A 13,374-nucleotide genomic window follows, 5' to 3' on the forward strand; every position below is an offset into this window, starting at 1 on the left:
CCGGAGAATGGCTCCTCGGAAGCCATCGAAAGAGTGGAGAAAATGGTGAAGGAGGGGATGGGGTAGCGGTGGAGGGGTGCGATTCTTGCCCGCTGTCTGACTGGCCTCGTGTAAATAGAGGGCGGACGGGAGGAGCTTGGCCGGCGTCTGGCCTCGTTTAAACTGAGGGCGGACGGGAGGAGCTCGGCCGGTGTCGTGTTTAATTCCGGCCCGCTCATGAATGGACGTGTTGCCGGAGTAGGATTCTCGGTTTGCATGCGGGTTTAACGGAGGGGTTTGATGGAGGCGAGGAGGTGTGTTGAGCCGGGCGTGCAGCGGGCGGCGCAGTACTATTCGATTTTACAGTAGTAATGAGCCGTCAAATCACAAAGGCCCTCGCCTCTCGTGAAACCGACCAAGCTCGACTGCGCCGCCCTCTAGCCTTTTAAAAAATGTATATACTCCACTTTCGTACAGTGGTAGTTTTGATGGATTGCGCCATGGAGCGAAACTTGAAATTAAAAAAAAGGTGGTACATATAGAGAGCGCTCGTCGCCAAATTATGCATATAGTACTATTAAAAAAGCTAGTACTTGCTTAAATGGGGTGCTAAATTCTATTAAAGAAATACTACTAGTATACTGAAGAGTTAAAGTAACGAGAAGAAACATAACATAGTTCTGCTAGGGGCTCAGCACAACACACCCCTGAAATTAAACTAAGCACACCTGAAATTAAACTATGCAACTAATCCGGTAGACACTGCATTAGAACCACCATGAGCAACGACACTGACACCTTACTCGGAGTCCTCGTCCACGTCCTCGACTTCGTCCTTGTCCCTCTTCCTCTTGACCGATACTTCTTTGCTTGAACCGCACACTTGCCTCTTGCTCTTCATCCAACCCTTGTAGATATTGAAACAAAGGTAGCCATCCATTGCAGCGTAGTGGATGTGGTCTATATCTAGTACATTCCGCTGCCATGCATGACGATGAAACGTGTAATGAGGTTTCTCCAGTTTACCGTACGAAGGATGAACCATGGCTCCTGCCAGGATCAGCATTGAAGGCTGACCACTGGAGGACAGCAGCTGATTCTTCTGGAGGTCGAAGGGGTTGCCAACAACGAGGTCTATCTGACCCAGGACTCTTTTGTCATTCGTAAAGTCTACAGTAACGAATTTGAGTAGGTTGCTCTTGAGGAAGTTCTTAAAATCCTGGCATTCATCATTGGCATGGCATAAGTGGTAGACCAAGCATAAGTCATGCACGCAAACTTGGATCACGGCGGGATTCTTCCTCTGTTCCTCCTTTAGATCCTTCTCTCGTCCGAGGACTGTGGTGTACTATAGCGACCAGACCTCAAACAGTCTAGTCTCTGTGCATCAGTGTCATCCCTGGATCGGTAATGCTGACATGCACAGTACTTGAGGATTTATAACAGAGTAGCAATCACACTCTTATGACATCAAATGTCTCAAAAGAGAACTTATTACAATAATATGGCTTAAGGCCATCTAAAATCGATAACAACGGAAGGCTTGGAAGACAAAGTGAGTCCATCAACTCCAACGGCATCACTAAGTGAAAGCCAACGACCTATGGCACCTTACTCGTCGTCTGAAAAGTCTGCAACATGAACGCTGTAGCCCGAAATGGGTCAGCACATGGAATATGCTGGCAATGTAACACATAGAGTAATGAACAGAATAATTGCTACTACTACATGCACATTTGGCTGGTGGAAAGCTCTAGGGTTACAGTTTTGCATAAAGCCAATTTTTCCCTACAACAAAGGAATAAATTTTATTTAACTATCATGGTGGTTGTCAAACATTGAAAAGGTTCCTCCAACTCAATCCCAATTAAGCATCATCATTAAACCCAATCAAATTATATTAAGAGTGATGAGATCAATATGATAATCCAAGAACTAGATACTCAAAACGTCCATAACCGGGGACACGGCTAACCATGTATAATTTGTACACTTTGCAGAGTTTTGCACACTTCTCCCCACAAGAGTCGAATACATCCATGATCAGAGAAATGAGACACAGTCTTTCTGAAACAATAACTCTTTACTCTGGGTGGACAGTTACACCTACTTTCCCCTACATCTGCTAGCCCACTACTCAAAGAGGTCTTGCAACTTACTGAACTATGCTAGAGCCCACAATAGCTTGTGGCTGCACATGGAAGTTTCTAGCATGAATAATCTTATGATCCCTTTGAGCCTGGGTGGAGGACCGTAGGATGATCACACGGGTACTCCATGATATCCTAGGACAACACCGGATTCTCCAGGTGCCCTGACAACCACTGGGTACTCCAGGGTGCCTCAAGCAATCCACCCAGATGTGTATTAAAGTAGCCACCTTAAGAAAACCATTAATAATAACTCTCACATCTGTCATGAATCACTTAAACCAAACCACGTCTACGAGCATAGCATAGCAGCATAAGCATAACGTAGAAGTAACTCCCCAAAGGTTTGGTAGGTAAATAGGGCAATATGTTTTACCTCATCATCTACTTCCCAAAACCCACATGTTAATCAGATCCTAACCATGCAATTGTTTGAGGATTGATCTAATGCAATAAAATTGGGTAGTAAAGAGGTATGATCAAAGTGTTACTTGTCTTGCTGATGTTCCGTGAAACCTAGAGACTCATAGTTGCACGCTTCGCACTCTGGGTACTCTATCGCAAACAAACAAAGCATACAATAAGCACTCAACTAGAAGCACAGGTAAAACTCAAATAATAGAATCTAACCAGAAAGTTCAACTTAAGAACTCCGGTTTGCAAAAAGAATCAAATCAAACGAAGCAACGAAACTCAACTGCAAAAAAAACAAGATTCATTTACTATTTTGGACTAAAGTCAAATTTTACAGTACAAAAATCTTGTTCAAGTTGGTTAAACAGAAAGAGGGCTTCGAGATGAAGATCTAGGTGCTTGAATTACCTGATTCCGATAAATGAGCGAAAAGATAAACTAAAACGAAGATCAGGGCAAAAATCGCGATCGAAAATAATCGCGGAAAAACCCTAGAAAAATAAAACTGATGAACAGGCTAATGAATGAATGTTCGCTACCTGCGGCTAACGGGTGAACAACGTTCATTAAAACGAATGTTCGGATGAACGTCCGCTATTTAATTAAACCGATAAAATAAAACCGATCTAATAAAAAAATGCATCTAGGTTTTCGAATAAAACCGAACGGTTTTTAAAATAAAACCGACGGCTACCTCGGCTAGCGTGACGGCGGCAGCAGCGGTGGGCAACTCCGGCGAGGGTGGCGTCCGGCGGTGGCGGGCGGGGTCGGCGTCCGGCGGCGACGAGACGACGCGGCGGCGGCGCGAGTCGCGGCGGCGGCCGCGTGGCTAGGGTTAGGGTTCGGGCGGCGGGGCGGGCTGGCGGCGGCGGCGGCTCGGGCCTCGGCCTTATAAGAGGCTGGCCGGGTCGGTGTCCCAGGCGGACACGGCCCGGTAAGGTGGTTTCCCTTTTTTTATTAACTAATTCCGCATGGAGAAAAACAAAGAAAAGAAATACTAAACGGACTCCAAAAATCCTGAAATAAATTTTCCCCATCCTCTGAAAATATCGCGGACAAAGTGAACATATATTTGGGCCTCTAATGCAATTTTGAAAATCATATTTTTTTCCTAATTCAAATAAAATAGCAATAAAACTCCGAATAAAATTCTTATTTGATTTTAATATTTAACCTCCAATATTTCTTTATTTTGGGGAAATCATTTTATCCCCTCTCTTTTATTTTCGTATTGGAAATATTCAAAGAGAAAAATAATTAAAATCAAATGATCCTCTTAACAGAATTTGAGAAAACTCAAATATGAAAATAACAAAATCCCCAACTCTCTCCGTGGGTCCTTGGGTTGCGTAGAATTTCTAGGATCAAGCCAGAATGCAATAAAATATGATATGCAATGATGATCTAATGTATAACATTCCAAATTGAAAATTTAGGATGTTACAAACCAACCCCCCTTAAGATGAATCTCGCCCTTGAGATTCAGGTTGGCTAGAAAATAGGTGAGGGTGGTCCTTCCGTAGGTCTTCCTCTCGTTCCCAGGTGGCTTCATCCTTGGTATGGTGGCTCCACTGAACTTTGCAGAACTTGACAACCTTGCTGCGTGTGACTCGGCTGGCAAACTCAAGAATCTTGACTGATTTCTCCTTGTAGTTCAAACCGCTATCCAACTGAATCGCTTCCAGTGGCACTGTATCTCTCAGAGGAATATCAGCCATCACTGCGTGGCACTTCTTCAACTGGGAAACATGGAACACATTGTGAACTCCTGACAATCCTTCAGGCAATTCCAACTTATAAGCAACTTCTCCCATACGTTCCAAAACTTTGTATGGTCCCACAAACGTGGTGCTAACTTTCCCTTAACTGCAAATCGCTTAACTCCTCGAAGTGGGGACACATGAAGATACACTCTGTCTCCGACTTCGTAAATTGTCTCCTTGCACTTAGAATCCGCATAGCTTTTCTGCCTGACTGGACTACCTTGAGTCTATAACGAATCAGCTTAACCTTCTCTTCAGACTCCTTAATCAAATCTGGTCCAAACAACTGACGGTCTCCCACTTCATCCCACAACAACGATGTCCTGCACCTCCTTCCGTACAAAAGCTTTGAAAGGGGCCATCTTAAATCTGGCTTGATAGCTGTTGTTGTAAGAGAACTCTGCATATGGCAAATGGCCGTCCCAACTAGATCCATAATCTAGCGCACAAGCTCTCAACATGTCCTCCAGAATCTGATTGACTCTCTCGGTTTGTCCATCTATGTGTGGATTAAAGGAAGTACTAAATTCTAGCCTGGTACCCAAAGTCTCATGCAACTGATTCCAGAACTTTGAGGTAAAGTGGGTTCCTCTATCTGATACAATGGTCCTCGGAACTCCATGCAGACATACGATCCTGGTCATGTATATCTTTGCCAACTTAGCACTGGTGTAAGTGGTCTTCACTGGGATGAAATATGCTACTTTCGTCAAACGATCGACTACAACCCATATCGAGTCATAGCCTGAACGAGTCCTGGGCAATCCCTTGATAAAATCCATGCCTAGTTTATCCCACTTCCATTCGGGTATCGACAATGGCTGTAGCAATCCTGATGGTTTCTGATGATCTGCCTTCACTCTCTAACATACATCACAAACTGCTACATACTCCGCAATATCCTTCTTCATTCCGGTCCACCAGAAACTGTCCTTCAAATCTAGATACATCTTGTTATTTCCTGGGTGAATCGAATAAGGCGAATCATGGGCCTCCTGCAAAATCAACTTCCTGATCTTTGGGTCATTAGGCACATATACGCGGTCCTCGAACCATAAGGTATCGTTCTCATCTACACGAAATCCTTTTGCCTTTCCTTTGCTCATCCTTTCCTTTATCTCGACAATCTCCTTGTCCGTCTTCTGAGCTTCTCTGATATTATCCATCAAAGTAGACTGAATCTCCAATGCTGCTACATAGCCTCTCGGAACTATCTCCAAACATAGCTCACAAAGATCCTCTGCTAACTCCTTGGGTAACTCTCCAGTCATGAGCGTACTGACATGACTCTTTCGACTCAACGCATCGGCTACTACGTTAGCCTTTTCAGGATGATAATGCAACCTCATGTCATAATCCTTGATGATCTCCAACCATCTCCTCTGCCTGAGATTCAACTCCTTCTGCATGAAGATATACTTCAAACTCTTGTGATCCGTGTACACCTCAAAATGGTTTCCGATGAGAAAATGTCTCCGTGTCTTCAACGCATGCACTACGGTTGCTAACTCCAAATGGTGTGTAGCATAATTCAACTCATGGGGTTTAAGCTGTTGTGAGGCATATGAAACAACTCTTCCCTCCTGCATAAGCACTGCTCCAAGTCCTCGACGAGAAGCGTCGCAATACACTTGATCATCCTTGCGTTGATCCGAAAGAATCAAAACTGGAGCTTTAACCAAACGTTTCTTCAATTCCCGAAACCTGGCCTCACATTCCTCAGTCCATTTGAACTTGGTGTCCTTCTTCAACAAATCTATCATAGGATTTGCAATCTTCGAGAAATTTTCAATGAACCTCCTGTAGTATCCTGCGAGTCCAAGAAAACTCCGGATTTCTCCAACTGACGTGGGTGCTTGCCAATTTGTCACAGTGACAACCTTGGTGGGGTCTACTGCTATTCCTTCTCTGGATATAACATGTCCGGGGAATCCAACTTCCTTCAACCAATACTCACACTTACTGAACTTGGCATATAACTGATGTTCTCTGAGCTTCCCAAGTACCAAACGCAAATGCTCTTTATGCTCCTCTTTATTCTTCGAGTAGACCAATATGCCATCAATGAATACCACGACGAACTTATCCAAAAACTCCATAAACACCTTCTTCATCATGTTCATGAAATAGGTAGGTGCGTTAGTCAGACCAAATGACATAATGGTATACTCATATAGCCCGTACCTTGTGGTAAAAGCTGTCTTAGGTATATCCTGCTCTCGAATATTTGGATTGGGCTTGGGGGGGCTGTGCCCCCTCCCTTGCTCCTTTCCCCTCCTTTCCACTAAAGCCCATTAAGGCCCATATACCTCCCGGGGGGTTCTGATAACCTCCCGGTGCTCCAGTATTGTCCCAATCTCACCCGGAACCATTCCGGTGTCCAAATATAGTCGTCCAATATATTGATCTTTATGTCTCGACCATTTCGAGACTCCCTGTCATGTTCGTGATCACATCCGGGACTCCAAACTACCTTTGGTACATCAAAACACATAAACTCATAATATAACCATCATCAAACTTTAAGCGTGCGGACCCTACGGGTTCGAGAATTATGTAGACATGACCGAGACACGTCTCCGGTCAATAACCAATAGCTGAACCTGGATGCTCATATTGGCTCCCACATATTCTACAAAGATCTTTATTGGTCAAACCGCATAACAACATACGTTGTTCCCTTTGTCATCGGTATGTTACTTGCCCGAGATTCGATCGTTGGTATCTCAATACCTAGTTCAATCTCGTTACCGGCAAGTCTCTTTACTCGTTACGTAATGCATCATCCCGTAACTAACTCATTAGCTACATTGCTTGCAAGGCTTATAGTGATGTGCATTACCGAGAGGGCCCAGAGATACCTCTCCGACAATCAGAGTGACAAATCCTAATCTTGAAATACGCCAACTCAACAAGTACCTTCGGAGACACCTGTAGAGCACCTTTATAATCACCTAGTTATGTTGTGACATTTGGTAGCACACAAAGTGTACCTCTAGTAAACGGGAGCTGCATAATCTCATAGTCATAGGAACATGTATAAGTCATGAAGAAAGCAATAGCAACATACTAAATGATCAAGTGCTAAGCTAATGGAATGGGTCAAGTCAATCACATCATTCTCCTAATGATGTGATCCCGTTAATCAAATGACAACTCATGTCTATGGTTCGGAAACTTAACCATCTTTGATTCACGAGCTAGTCAAGTAGAGGCATACTAGTGACACTATGTTTGTCTATGTATTCACACATGTATTATGTTTTCGGTTAATACAATTCTAGCATGAATAATAAACAATTATCATGAAATAAGGAAATAAATAATAACTTTATTATTGCCTCTAGGGCATATTTCCTCCAGTCTCCCACTTGCACTAGAGTCAATAATCTAGATTACACAGTAATGATTTTAACACCCATGGAGCCTTGGTGCTGATCATGTTTTGCTCGTGGAAGAGGCTTAGTCAACGGGTCTGCAACATTCAGATCCGTATGTATCTTGCAAATCTCTATGTCTCCCACATGGACTTGGTCCCGAATGTAATTGAAGCGTCTCTTGATGTGTTTGGTTCTCTTGTGAAATCTGGATTCCTTGGCCAAGGCAATTGCACCAGTATTGTCACAAAAGATTTTCATTGGACCCGATGCACTAGGTATGACACCTAGATCGGATATGAACTCCTTCATCCAGACTCCTTCATTTGCTGCTTTCGAAGCAGCTATATACTCTGCTTCACATGTAGATTCTGCCACGACGCTTTGTTTAGAACTGCACCGACTGACAACTCCACCGTTCAATATGAACATGTATCTGGTTTGCGATTTAGAATCATCCGGATTAGTGTCAAAGCTTGCATCGACATAACCATTTACGACTAGCTCTTTGTCACCTCCATAAACGAGAAACATATCCTTAGTCCTTTTCAGGTATTTCAGAATGTTCTTGACCGTTGTCCAGTGTTCCACTCCTGGATTACTTTGGTACCTCCCTGCTAAACTAATAGCAAGGCACACATCAGGTCTGGTACACAGCATTACATACATGATAGAGCCTATGGCTGACGCATAGGGAACATCTTTCATTTTCTCTCTATCTTCTGCAGTGGTCGGGCATTGAGTCCGACTCAATTTTACACCTTGTATTACAGGCAAGAACCCTTTCTTTCCTTGATCCATTTTTAACCTTTTCAAAACTTTATCAAGGTATGTACTTTGTGAAAGTCCAATTAAGCGTCTTGATCTATCTCTATAGATCTTCATGCCCAATATATAAGCAGCTTCACCGAGGTCTTTCATTGAAAAACTTTTATTCAAGTATGCTTTTATGCTATCCAGAAATTCTTATCATTTCCAATCAACAATATGTCATCCACATATAATATTAGAAATGCTATAGAGCTCCCACTCACTTTCTTGTAAATACAGGCTTCTTCAAATGTCTGTACAAAACCATATGCTTTGATCACACTATCAAAGCGTTTATTCCAACTTCGAGAGGCTTGCACCAGTCCATAAATGGATCGCTGGAGCTTGCACACTTTGTTAGTACCTTTTGGATCGACAAAACCTTCTAGTTGCATCATATACAATTATTCTTCCAGAAATCCATTCAGGAATGCAGTTTTTTACATCCATTTGCCAAATTTCATAATCATAAAATGCGGCAATTGCTAACATGATTTGGACAAACTTAAGCATCGCTACGGGTGAGAAAGTCTCATCATAGTCAACCCCTTGAACTTGTTGAAAACCTTTCGCAACAAGTCGAGCTTTGTAGACAGTAACATTACCATCAGCGTTAGTCTTCTTCTTGAAGATCCATTTATTCTCGATGGCTTGCCGATCATCGGGCAAGTCAACCAAAGTCCATACTTTGTTCTCATACATGGATCCCATCTCGGATTTCATGGCCTCAAGCCATTTTGTGGAATCTGGGCTCATCATCGCTTCCTCATAGTTCGTAGGTTTGCCATGGTCAAGTAACATGACCTCCAGAATAGGATTACCGTACCACTCTGGTGCAGATCTTACTCTGGTTGACCTACGAGGTTTGGTAGTAACTTGATCTGAAGTTTCATGATCAATATCATTAGCTTCTTCATTAATTGGTGTAGTCGTCACAGGAACCGATTTCTGTGATGAACTATTTTCCAATAAGTGAGCAGGTACAGGTACCTCATCAAGTTCTACTTTTCTCCCACACACTTCTTTCGAGAGAAACTCCTTCTCTAGAAAGGATCCATTCTTGGCAACAAATGTCTTGCCTTCAGTTCTATGATAGAAGGTGTACCCAACAGTTTCCTTTGGGTATCCTATGAAGACACATTTCTCCGATTTGGGTTCGAGCTTATCAGGTTGAAGCTTTTTCACATAAGCATCACAGCGCCAAACTTTAAGAAACGACAACTTTGGTTTCTTGCCAAACCACTGTTCATAAGGCATTGTCTCATAGGATTTTGATGGTGCCCTATTTAATGTGAATGCAGTGGTCTCTAAAGCATAACCCCAAAATAATAGCGGTAAATTAGTAAGAGACATCATAGATCGCACCATATCTAGAAAAGTACGATTATGACGTTTGGACACACCATTACGCTGTGGTGTTCCGGGTGGCGTGAGTTGCGAAACTATTCCGCATTGTTTCAAATGTAGACCAAACTCGTAACTCAAATATTCTCCTCCACGATCAGATCGTAGAAACTTTATTTTCTTGTTACGATGATTTTCAACTTCATTCTGAAATCCTTTGAACTTTTCAAATGTTTCAGACTTATGTTTCATTAAGTAGATATACCCATATCTGCTTAAATCATCTGTGAAGGTGAGAAAATAACGATACCCGCCGGGAGCCTTAACATTCATTGGACCACATACATCAGTATGTATGATCTCCAACAAATCAGTTGCTCGCTCCATAGTTCTGGAGAACGGCGTTTTAGTCATCTTGCCCATGATGCATGGTTCGCAAGTACCAAGTGATTCATAATCAAATGATTCCAAAAGTCCATCGGTATGGAGTTTCTTCATGCGCTTTACACCAATATGACCCAAACAGTAGTGCCACAAATAAGTTGCACTATCATTATCAACTCTGCATCTTTTAGCCTCAACATTATGAATATGTGTATCACTACTATCGAGATTCATCAAAAATACACCACTCTTTTAGGGTGCATGACCATAAAAGATATTACTCATATAAATAGAACAACCATTATTCTCAGATTTAAATGAATAACTGTCTCGCATCAAACAACATCCAGATATAATGTTCTTGCTCAACGTTGGCACCAAATAACAATTATTCAGGTCTAAAACTAATCCCGAAGGTAGATGTAGAGGTAGCGTGCCGACGGCGATCACATCGACTTTGGAACCATTTCACATGTGCATCGTCACCTCATCCTTAGCCAGTGTCCGCTTAATCCGTAGTCCCTGTTTCAAGTTGCAAATATTAGCAACAGAACCAGTATCAAATACCCAGGTGCTACTGCGAGCTCTGGTAAGGTACACATCAATAACATGTATGTCACATATACCTTTGTTCACCTTGCCATCCTTCTTATCCGCCAAATACTTGGGGTAGTTCCGCTTCCAGTGACCAGTCTGTTTGTAGTAGAAGCACTCAGTCTCAGGCTTAGGTCCACACCTGGGTTTCTTATCTACAGAAGCAACTTGTTTGCCGTTCTTCTTGAAGTTCCCCTTCTTCTTCCCTTTACCCTTTTTCTTGAAATTGGTGGTCTTGTTGACCATCAACACTTGATGCTCCTTCTTGATTTCTACCTCCGCAGCCTTTAGCATTGCGAAGAGCTCGGGAATTGTCTTCTTCATCCCTTGCATATTATAGTTCATCACGAAGCTCTTGTAGCTTGGTGGCGGTGATTGAAGAATTCTGCCAATGACACTATCATCCGGAAGATTAACTCCCAGTTGAATCAAGTGATTGTTATACCCAGACATTTTCAGTATATGTTCACTGACAGAACTATTCTCCTCCATCTTGCAGCTATAGAACTTATTGGAGACTTCGTATCTCTCAATCCGGGCATTTGCTTGAAATATTAACTTCAACTCCCGAAACATCTCATATGCTCCATGACGTTCAAAACGTCGTTGAAGTCCCGGTTCTAAGCCGTAAAGCATGGCACACTGAACTATAGATTAGTCATCAGCTTTGCTCTGCCAGACGTTCTTAACATCGTCAGTTGCATCTGCAGCAGGCCTGGCACCCAACAGTGCTTCCAGGACATAATTCTTCTGTGCAGCAATGAGGATAATCCTCAAGTTACGGACCCAGTCCGTGTAATTGCTACCATCATCTTTCAACTTTGCTTTCTCAAGGAACGCATTAAAATTCAACGGAACAACAACACAAGCCATCTATCTACAATAACATAGACATGCAAAATACCATCAGGTACTAAGTTCATGATAAATTTAAGTTCAATTAATCATATTACTTAAGAACTCCCACTTAGACAGACATCCCTCTAATCATCTAAGTGATCATTTGATCCAAATCAACTAAACCATAACCGATCATCACGTGAAATGGAGTAGTTTTCAATGGTGAACATCACTATGTTTATCATATCTACTATATAATTCACGCTCGACCTTTCAGTCTCAGTGTTCCGAGGCCATATATGCATATGCTAGGCTCGTCAAGTTTAACCTGAGTATTCTGCGTGTGCAAAACTGGCTTGCACCCATTGTACATGGACGTAGAGCTTATCACACCTGATCATCACGTCGCGTCTGGGCACGACGAACTTTGGCAATGGTGCATACTCAAGGAGAACACTTTTATCTTGAAATTTAGTGAGAGATCATCTTATAATGCTACCGTCAATCAAAGCAAGATAAGATGCATAAAAGATAAACATCACATGCAATCAATATAAGTGATATGATATGGCCATCATCATCTTGTGCTTGTGATCTCCATCTCCGAAGCACCGTCATGATCACCATCATCACCGGCATGACACCTTGATCTCTATCGTAGCATCGTTGTCGTCTCGCCAACTATTGCTTCTACGACTGTCGCTACCGCTTAGTGATAAAGTAAAGCAATTACAGGGCTATTGCATTCCATACAATAAAGCGACAACCATATGGCTCCTGCCAGTTGCCAATAACTCCGTACAAAACATGATCATCTCATACAATAAAAATATAGCATCATGCCTTGTCCATATCACATCACAACATGCCCCGCAAAAACAAGTTAGACGTCCTCTACTTTGTTGTTGCAAATTTTACGTGGCTGCTACGGGCTGAACAAGCACCGTTCTTACCTAAACCACAACGATAGTTCATCAAGTTAGTGTTGTTTTAACCTTCTCAAGGACCGGGCATAGCCACACTCGGTTCAACTAAAGTTGGAGAAACTGACACCCGCTAGTCACCTGTGTGCAAAGCACGGCGGTAAAACCAGTTTCGCGTAAGCGTACACGTAATGTCGGTACGGGCCACTTCATCCAACAATACCGCTGAACCAAAGTATGACATGCTGGTAAGCAATATGACTTGTATCACCCACAACTCACTTGTGTTCTACTCGTGCATATAACATCTATGCATAAAACCAGGCTCTGATACCACTGTTGGGGAACATAGTAATTTCAAACAATTTCCTACGCACATGAAAGATCATGGTGATGCATAGAAACGAGAGGGGAGAGTGTGTCCACGTACCCTCGTAGACCGCAAGCAGAAGCATTAGCAAAAGGCGGTTGATGTAGTCGTACGTCTTCACGATTCGACCGATCAAGTATTGAACGCACGATACCTCCGAGTTCAGCACACGTTCAGCTTGATGACGTCCCTCGAACTCCGATCCAGCCGAGCTTTGAGGGAGAGTTCCGTCAGCACAACGGCATGGTCATGATGATGATGTTCTACCGACGCAGGGCTTCGCCTAAGCACTGCTACGATATTATCGAGGTGGACTATGGTGAAGTGGGGCACCACACATGGCTAAGAGATCCAATGGATCAATTGTTGTGTCTATGGGGTGCCCCCTCTCCCATATATAAAGGAGTGGAGGAGGGGGCCGGCCGG

Source organism: Triticum dicoccoides, chromosome 6B (genome assembly GCF_002162155.2).
Source record: "Triticum dicoccoides isolate Atlit2015 ecotype Zavitan chromosome 6B, WEW_v2.0, whole genome shotgun sequence".
Lineage (NCBI taxonomy): Eukaryota > Viridiplantae > Streptophyta > Magnoliopsida > Poales > Poaceae > Triticum > Triticum dicoccoides.